Raw genomic sequence first — 10,873 nt, 5'->3', positions numbered from 1 at the left:
ACCCAATCAGGATATAGGACTCACGGCGGGTGTGACCGTTCGACAGAGGATGCTTACTCCTCCTAGGTACCTGATCCTACCTCTGGTTGCCCAACTCTCTAATTTGCATATACAATGTAGGAGCTGTGGGATTGATCACTGTTAGTTATCTTCGCCTTTCATTTCGTTTACAACTGTATGGTCGAGAAAACGATTAAATTAAAAGCACTGTGATGAAATTTCAACGAAATTTAAATAACTCACCATTTTGCAAAACAGAATTGATATCGATCGGTGTGGTAACGTGATATCGTCACGGATAACCTTGCAGGAAGAAGCAGATTTCTGTAGAGGTACCGCTGTCATGGGGCTGGCAAACATACACGCCACTGAAACAAAGGTACCTGTTCCCAGCTCTGGTGTGTCCAGGGGTCTGTGTTTGTCCAACTCTCTATTTTGTATTACTTATAGGAGTTATGAGATTGATCACTACTTATTAGCTTCACCTTTCAATTTCAGTTGGAATTAAGTGACATGAGAATGCGACTCGTTTTCTTGTGCTGATCCAGTGTGATGTCATACCTTCTATAGGCAGTTTTGAAAAATGCAATTTTTACAGATAATAGTAAAATCAAATCAAGTTTATGATATTATAAGGCACGGGTATAATACTGAAAGTTAACGACAAAGATCATGTTATTTCAGGCTTTGTTTATTGGAATCAGTGCAGATTGTACGTTTGATCTACTTTTATCATCACTTCTTGCTTAATGAACACATAAATTATCACAGAAGGATCTTGATGGAATATATTTTTGTTTTAAACTGTGTAATACGGAATTTGCAATCTACCTATTATATCTCTTGTCCATTGTGACAAAATGTGAAGTTCTTCTCGAAAATGTCGTGGCACATACGTCATACAACAAGAATATGTAAACCACTAGGGTATAAGGTACGCCCGTGTAGATAGAATAACCATTGATACATGATGTATAACTATGTTTGTAGACTTGCAGTCACGCTTTATCACGATCGTAACTACTCGGCTATTTCTGTAACTACAAATAAACCTTGTATGTGGGTCGACACCATCAAAGTTGGTTGCTACGAATACATGACGTAACTAGGACGTCACAGTCGTACGTTACACTATGAAACGTGAGCTTTCAAAAACATATGTGTTATCAGATATCTTACATATACATATATATATTTTACATAAATATACATAATTAAGGTATTGCACCACTATCAATTTCCACTTATATGTTTATGAATTAGAGTGAATAAGACGTTGATGATACCAAAACTGAGATTAGAGTGAACATCTAAATAATACATTATACAGGGATTTGGATCTAGTATTTTAACCTTACCCACGGGCACGCTTCCGGAGAAGATATGCATCGATTTGATTCAATACTTGCGCCGATCTACATCCCAGCCTTCTTAGCTGTTACGGAAAAGGACGAGCGCTTGATTATATAGGGCTCACGGTGGGTGTGACCGGTCGACAGGGAATGCTTACTCCTCCAAAACACCTGATCCCACCTCCGATATATCCAGAGACTGTGTTTGCCCAACTCTCTATTTTGTATTGCTTATAGGAGTTATGCGATTGATCACTTCGTTATTTTCACCTTTCATCATTTGCAATTCCAAAATAAGGCTACATTGATGTATCAAGTAACCAGGTTTGTTGGTCCTGAGACTAACAGTACGCTTTGGGCACGAACAAAGCCAGCAGACGGACGGACGGAAAACCTGTATTGTATCAAACAGACCCGTGATAAGACGGCAGTATAGAAAGTAAGGTCACTGTTATACTATAAGAATTGAAAAGTTAACAATGATGAAAAATAACACTATAGAACAAGATGCACACATGGAAAATATTTTATTCCTTACACAGATCGTAAACATATAAACAAAACACTGAATTATAAATTCAACAGACATGATACTTTTTCATTTCTAGTACTATTAATTGTATACCTGGTGTGATATGTATACTACAACGAAACATGGTATATCAACTATGTTCACCCATCCTCGTTTTCATATTTTGTGGTTTCAAGACAATTTATTTCCTGTACAATTTTACCAGAAACCGATGTGGAATGTGTTCTACTTGCAATATAATATTCATTATGAGATTATTATTAATGTTCATCTAATAAAAAAAGTAAAATGGTGATTCAAAACGAGGGCGTTGTAAACCTTTTGAACATGATTTTTTCCCTCAGTAGCCAGTATCATTTTGCATAATTATATGATAGTCACTATTGTTAAAACTAATGTAAATATATGATGAACTATTTTGATATATATCCATGCAGATATGGAATATTTAGATATGAACTAGGGACAATGCAAGGACGATGTGAGAACTAGGATGTAAAAACTATACTTAAAATTGACACTTTAAACCGAGAGTCAAAACTGTTTATTAAAACCCACTCCTAATATTGACTCTTAAAACTGACATTTAAAACTGACACTTAAAATTCATATTTAAAATCCGAAAACATAATATATTGTATGACCTGCCCTAGCTTTAATAAAAACTACACCGGACAAGCCAACAAATTGAACGCCCGTGTGAGCGTCCACAAGCAGCAGATTCGCGATCCAAGTATAAGACATTCGCCATGTTCTGAACATTTTGCCAAGTTTGGTCATTAAAATTTCAAGATATTTCTATTTTATAAAATGCATAATGACTGGAATTTCAAGAGTTACAAAGAAAGAATACTTTATAAAATTGTTTAATCCCGAATTTAATAGAAAATAACTGTAATATTGAAACTACATTTAACAGAACTTTATAATTGATTTCCAAGTATTGTCTAATATTGTGTGTATTATAGCGTTACCAGTGTAATTTATTATGACGTCACAAAGGCAATTACTTACATCGTGATATGTTGACGTTACTTAGCAATATTATTTCATTTTATAACTGTCTGAAGAGGCATTAAAACCGAAAGCGCTAACAGTGAAATGTTATTCGAAGTTTGTGTTTCTTGATTTTATTATTGGATGCATTTACTGTATCAAATACCGAATTTTACGAACTATATAACTATATATATATAACTGCCGAAAGAGTCCGAAATGGACATATTGAAAGAGTGGCCACACCATTGGTTTCCATCTTTGCCTACACCGTTCTGTACTCGACCTAAACTGTTTGTTCTCCATTTAAATCGTCCCATTTTCGATATGTCACCAAGACGCGTTCTGTTCAAACCGTTCAGCACTCGTTCCCTAACCAAATCCGCTCGTTCCTAAGCCATTCAGCGTTCATTCATTGTATAACGGCTGTAGTAGATCGCTTCCGGATATGAAATTCTGAGATTTAGGCGCCAAGATTTGTTTGTCTAAGTTCAAAATGAGAGAAAAATGAACACACCGATGCATCCACTAAAAACATTGTGAGCATGTGCGAAAAAGAGTTCATCGGTCAACTCGTACAGGAATCCGAAAATCCATGCCACACCCGTTACACTCGATATTTTGAGGATTACTTTCAAAATAATTTTTTCTCGAGACTTTGAAGTGATCATCCACTTCCTGATGCAGTATATCATTGCCATAAGAAAAACAGTGTTCAGGACAACCATTAATATGATAGGGAGTACTAGAGTAAAAAACTTAAGTTTGCCATTTTCGATTAAACAAGTTTTTTTTGAATATCCAAGACTTGATCCCTCACTTGCTTGAAAACTTAAGAGAATATGTATCGTAACGACAATCATGCAAAGCGTTAAATTTGATATAATGTAGGCAAAGAAATTACCACTCCACTTCAGTTTAAAGGAACCAAATATGGAAATAAACAGATCAAAGGACAAGGTGGACATGACACCGACTACCATCAGCCAAAGATAGTGTGATAGTATCCCAAACACCATGCAGAATGGATAGTGGTAGGTAAAGAAACTAGAGGAGGTATACAGTGTGTTAGCCAGAAAGAGGGAGACAGATAATACCATTTTTAATTTCAAAGGAATGGAAAATGTATCATTAATTATGAGATATCTTGTCAATGTAAGGAGGCAGCAAAAAGATGAGACCGACAAAGAAACAATGGATAGGTATGTCTCAGGGGAAATCTCATTATTTACCTTCCTTACATATTCACTTATAATTTGCTTATACACATCTAAACACAAACATATACCTTTGTCATCACTTGTCACTAGCTGACTCTCGAAACACACATCGTACTCAGCAATACAGGCCTCAACCACAGTGAAATTTATGTGATAGCTATTGGGAAGGTAAATTCGTGGGCAGTGATTCTGATCTGTAAGCAATTTCATTTCCATAATTTCAGCTGGTCTACGAACGCCTTCAATATACCAAAGTCTACTATAGAAAGAATGATATGTACCTAATGTTTTGAATTGTGTAAATCGTAATGCAAATTCATTATTGAAAGATATATTTTTTAAAAATGTGAAATAGAAATTTGTCGTAACGATTTTGTTTCTATTTATCCAATGAAAAAATATCATACAAAGCGGGCAACATATTTCATTTAAGCTAGGCATTATCATGTAGTAAATATAAAACTGAAGGTCTATGTTGTGCATGTACATACGATCAATTAAATGTCTTCTGATGACATGAGATAAACTAATATCTCGTGTCCTCATTTTATGAAATAAAACCGTATCATCAGATTCTTTTATGCAAATTGCAGCATATACTTCTAGTTGAACTTTAGACAGTCTATATGAAATCGATTGACATTTGGGACCCTGTTGAAGATATCCAAAAGCACAAACCACGGGTAGGCATTGTTTCTGAAAAAGCAAACATATACCTAAATGATTTCAATAAAACATTTGCTGAGAAAGGAATAGATGTTATCTACTTAAGCATTATTCATGATCACAAAAATGTCCAGTCGTGTATTCCACCACATTTTAAGTCTATTTCCTAAAAACATACGTCTGCTATTGCATCCAAACTTTTCATTTATTAAGTTTACTGCGTCTAGCTATCGACTATTTACAACAAACTCTCCTCCACGTTAGCATTCTCCCTCCTTCAATTATAATCCAACTGGACATGTTATTTTTTGGTGACGCAAATATAGATGCAATTAACGACCTAAAATCATTCATTTTAGAACGATTCAAAATTCAGAGTCGCGATTGTTAGTGACATGTAAAACTTATACGGTACCATTTTTGATGCACCAGATGCGCATTTCGACAAATAATGTATCTTCAGTGATGCTCAACCGAAATGTTTGAAATCCGAAGTAACAATGAACTTTTAGAGCTATTATAGCCGAAACAGCGTGCCAAAATAAGTGGAGTCAAATTCGTCTAAGGATTAGAGCTATGCGTGAGGGAGATAATCCTTAATTTTGAAATGAATTTCTAAATTTTATAACATTAATTAAATATACATCCGTATTTTCAAGTTAGTAACGAAGTACTTAGCTACTGGGCTGTAGAGACCCTCGGGGACTAACAGTCCACCAGCAGAGACCTCGACCCAGGGGTCATAATGTAAAACTTATACGGTACCAATTTTGATGCACCAGATGAGCATTTCGACAAATAATGTCTCTTCAGTGATGCTATACATGTATGTCTCTTATGAATTATGTCATATATACTAACAGACGGGCTAGATATAAAGAGGAAAACCATGATGCTTTGTCAAAATGGGTTTTGTGATAAGGTATTTCAACAGCCTGTTGAATGCCTATGGGAAGGAATCGTGCTCCTTCAATAGCCACTTCTTTTTATAGTCATTTGACACAGAATTTATCAAGAACCCCTTCTATACGAGATTTGTTCGCTGACCTCCTCTTGACATTTAGATAGGTCGTCGGCGTTGTATTTAATTTACAATATTCAGTTACAGTAATATAAATGTATTGTTTCAAAATCCTCCAGTGAAGTCGAAACGAAGACACCACAATGCCACTCACTTCTGTTTTACATTTGAATGTTTACTAACCATGGACGTCAATGGCAAATTAAATATCTCAACTGCATGGCAAACAGGATGCCACCAGCTAGCTGTTCAATTGTCATATTCCCATAGTTGTATAGCAATATTTCATATTGTCTTAAATATTGTTCCCAACTACTTTTTAAAAATAAAATCTAAGGAACTAAATCTCATGTTGTCCGATCCTTAGTTCGGCCATATGCTACATAGGTATGGAAACTTGATAAGACCCCAAATTTACATAGAAATGTAAATATACGGAAAACATCAGTTTTGAAGCGTCATAGGGGTATGCCATCAAAATTGTACGTGAGTAAAAAGTTTTATTTCTATGTATAACTAAGGTTTTATTGTGCATGTTTACAAAATTTGAAAACAACTTAATTGGTGTAAAAGTAATGAAATCACTAAGCATTATTGTTCTAATGTTAAATCTCATGTAAAACTTATACGGTACCAATTTTGATGCACCAGATGCGCATTTCGACAAATAATGTCTCCTCAGTGATGCTCAACCGAAATGTTTGAAATCCGAAATAACTATGAAGTTTTATATATCTACTAATATAGAAACAACCACATGTGTTTTAATTATATAAACAACTAAGAATATAATTTGGGTTTTCTATCGTGTATAACTATATGTTTATTAGTATGTGAACATTTAGATATATAATTATCGTAGCATATTCATATCATCAATACAAACTTTTGGTTTTTATCGTATTAGTTTATATAAGCATGTAGTTCAAGTATATATGCAGTTATACATGAAATCCAGGTATGTTATAATTACGTTGTATATGCAAATATACATACAATTCAGGTATCTTGTTATGTAAACATCTCCTTTTATGATAAGCATCTAGATGCAATATCGCATTTTGTATGTATGCAGTCCTATTGCATACTATTATATTTAATATATATAAGCTTGTCGTATGCATGTGATTTATGATTTCGCATCTATTCTATATATTTATTATGTAATTAAATCTATGCATTTTACAATTAATTTAACACCTATTATGGTTGATATTTCATCTGTCATACAATTTTAGCATAAATACCAACTCGCGACTTATTACATTACTCATCTTTAATTTTATACACATAATACATTCGTTACTAGCTTGAAAATACAGATGTATATTTAATTGCTGTTATCAATATCAAAATTAAGGATTATTTCCCTCACGCATACATGTAGCTCTTATCCTTAGACGAATTTGACTCCACCTTTTTGGCACTCTGTTTTTCCCCAAAGTAGCTCTCACAGTTTAGTGTTATTTCGGATTTCAAACATTTCGGTTGAGCATCACTGAAGAGACATCATTTGTCGAAATGGGCCTCTGGTGCATCAAAATTGGTACCGTATAAGTTTTACATACTATCGAATAAGAATTATGAATTATGGAGTCATGTTGTGCTATGGCTGTTACTAGCTACAGAAAAAATGACGACGACCTCAGGATTCTTGTTTGACACAATGTATAATTAATAACTAATGATTAGTGGCACTCTGTTATCAAACGCTTCTTTGGCAACTATTCTCGGATTCTTTTCTGTATATATTTTAGTTTATTCACACGTATATACCTACCTACATCTCCATAACAAGACAAATATTCCCTATTACTATTACATATTACTAATACACTAATATTACTTATTTAATAAACTAAATAAAGATCATTATTAAAAAAGTATTGAATAAATAATCAATATATGTTGTTACTTCTTTATTTCATTATGATTTATGACCTATGACCACATGTATGTGTCCGGTCATCAAAAGACAGTACCACAGTCATCATACGTGTTGGTACACGATGATCCTTATTTATTTATATTTATCTATTTTTAAATCATAGGACAACCCATACGTCGTATACGGAACATATGTAGGTTACTTCTACACACTTCAACTTAACTATGTCGGTGCATTTTGGAGGTGTTGGAGGGTGGAGCTGGATCGCAATGAGATTGATGGCTGATAATACAGTCACCAATCGGTTAGCGATATATAGTTAACCAATCCTACCAATATCATACAAAAAAGACATAAGATATGCTGTATTCGAATTTGCATGTCCCACTCAGTCCGGGTTGAAATTGCTGAGGCTCAATATGTGTGCAGGCTGCATAATGATGTACTGCTTGTAGTGGAAGTTGTACCACATAGGGACACTGTGTGTAACAACTAACTACACCTTGGTCTGCGTATGATCAGTTTCTAAATCGAAACAGGCTACAGATAGACAAGGTTATAGTACAGGGGTTTAGATAGTACGGGTATCGTTTAAAGTCAGCATTCCGCAAATGTTACCGTCGTTATAACAATCTAGTTTGCCATTAGAACTTATCATTAGGTCTAATGCTTTCTGACTTATTTCATATCGATTGTTAGTCCGTTCGTGGTACACTGATTTTGACTACGGATGCCTTCGTTTATCAGATCAGGATAAATGTCTCACGGCGGGTAAGACCAGTCGACTTGGGATTCTTACTCCTACTAGGCAGCTGACCCCACCTATGGTATATCCGGGAGATCGTGTTTGCCCAATACCCTCTATTTCGTATTGATTGTAGGAGTTATAGAATTGGTCAGTGTTCGTTATCTTCACCTTTCAGTAACTAACAACCAGTCTCATCAATCCTATAAGCAATACAGAATAGATAGTTGGGCGAGGTGGGATCAGATACATATGGGGATTAAACATCCCCTGTCGACCAGTCATATCCGCCGTGAGCCCTATATCCTGATCAGATGAACGGAGTTATCCATAGCCAAATTCAGAGTACCAAAGACAACCCAACAATCGGTATGAAACACACCATACTGTGTTTTACCCAATGATAGATTGTATTGGCAAACTAGATCGTTATAACGACCATGGAGTGGGGTATATATAGGACCTGGAGAAGGACCTTCAATTGATCAACTAAAACAAGGAGACATTAATTGTACATTGACGTAAAGGACACAACGCATGTTTCTAAACTTTTTCATTTTTTTCAGCAAAATTAACTCTTTTTATGCCTAAAACTACTTTAAATGTGTTTTTAATGAAATATTTTGCGTAGTTTTCGAGTTTGAAAGCGATGAAATTCAAATCTTGCGATATGCATATTTTCTTTCGCTAGTTTACGCGCCATTTTGGGTGACGTCATATGCGCCCTCGGGTTTGAAAACATCTATTAGCCATTTCATAAACAGATTAGATTTAATCGACAAAAAACCAATTGTCACGTTAACGGCTTGTAAATAATAATGCATTAAGATGTTTTGTGCCGTGCTCAGGTGTACTAGTTGTCGGTAGAAAGGATTTAGACTGAGTATTTTTCAACTTTTCGATGGAAGGTACGAGAAAAAAGATGTGGATAATTTTTTTGTTGGAGGAAGAACTTTACCTTAAAAAACACACCCAGTCACCTTTTCAAACATCGCTTGGACAGAGACCCTGATAAACTGCGAGAAAATGGATATATCGAAGCTATAAGCACTGGTAGGCCTATAGCATACATTCTGTTTTGCTCTTCAAATTCAATACATACTTGGATCAACTGACCTTCACCTTGTAACAACATATATCGACGCTACAATGTAACTTCTACCAACTGGTAGATTTACAACAACAAAAAATAAAGATACAAAATAATTGAACTTTAAATTATACAAATAATAGAATATTGTATTTCCTAACTTTAAATTGAATTATAAAATTATTTCTTTATTGAACTCGTAGCATCTTGAGTGCGTCAGTAGGCTATAACGATGTGCTCCCACTTCGTACTTCCTAAAGACGTGCAGATCACAATTCAAAAATAGTAATAAGATTGCTTTACCAAAATAAAATAATGTGATTACCACTTTAAATTTGAATATTTTTATTGATTTGTGTGTGTGTTGTCTTTTTCTTTCTTTCCGAAATGCATGCGTGACAATAGCTTGGCATAGGGCCTAGTTGTCAACAATTTAACGTATCATAATTTGTCTAATCCAAAAATAAATAATGATTGCACTGTTTATTTTAGAAAAACAGCACCAATTACAGATGTATAAAGGAATAACATCCCCAAACAGTTTGTAGACAGCGACCCATATAAACATTATTTACTCACAATTTTGCCGATTTCATACACGGTTTACTCGCTATATTTGGGTATTTACATCGTTATATGTGTGCACTGGTCGCGAACACATATAAAACTCGGACAATTTATCAACATCGATTTAAATGTTGCCCATGGTAAATTAATTAGGCCCCTAAAAGTTGAGTTTTTAATAATATCTCGTAGTACTTTCACAATCCGAAGGACGCATGTGACGTCACTGTACCACGTGACTACCTACCTAATTAACTTGACTTTTTGAAATCGGGGCTTAGATTTAAGTCTGTATTGTGTTTAATTATCGCAAAATTTCGGCGAACGAACTATTAGAATCAATTACTATAAGCATAAAGAAGACAAAATGCATGTAATATTGTATACTTTGAAAACACGAGATATGTCCTTTAACAAAATATGTTTAAAAGATTTCAGTTGAGATTGCATAGATCTGAATTTAATACACATGTACTCATTGATGTGGACTGTGATGGGGACTACCATAAAATGTGCTGTAGAACAAAACAAAGATGTGAATGCAAGAACATGCTGGAATTGTGGAAAGAGGGAAATTTCAAAAGAAAATATTAAATGCCAATTGAAATGAGAATTTAAACGGATGAGTTCTTATCAAATTGGAACCGTTGACAAGAAACCAACAAATTTAGCAACAATTCAAAAATCAAATATTTGAAAAATTCAGTATTATTGCACGGAATCCAAATTCTTTCATTATTAAAATTGATAGACACATATTCGTGCATTAACTAATACAGGTGCTAAAGTTTCATTGAAT

The sequence above is a fragment of the Ostrea edulis genome, chromosome 8, assembly GCF_947568905.1.
Source record: "Ostrea edulis chromosome 8, xbOstEdul1.1, whole genome shotgun sequence".
NCBI lineage: Eukaryota > Metazoa > Mollusca > Bivalvia > Ostreida > Ostreidae > Ostrea > Ostrea edulis.
The sequence above is the reverse complement of the archived record's forward strand: the minus strand, read 5'-3'. Positions refer to the sequence as shown.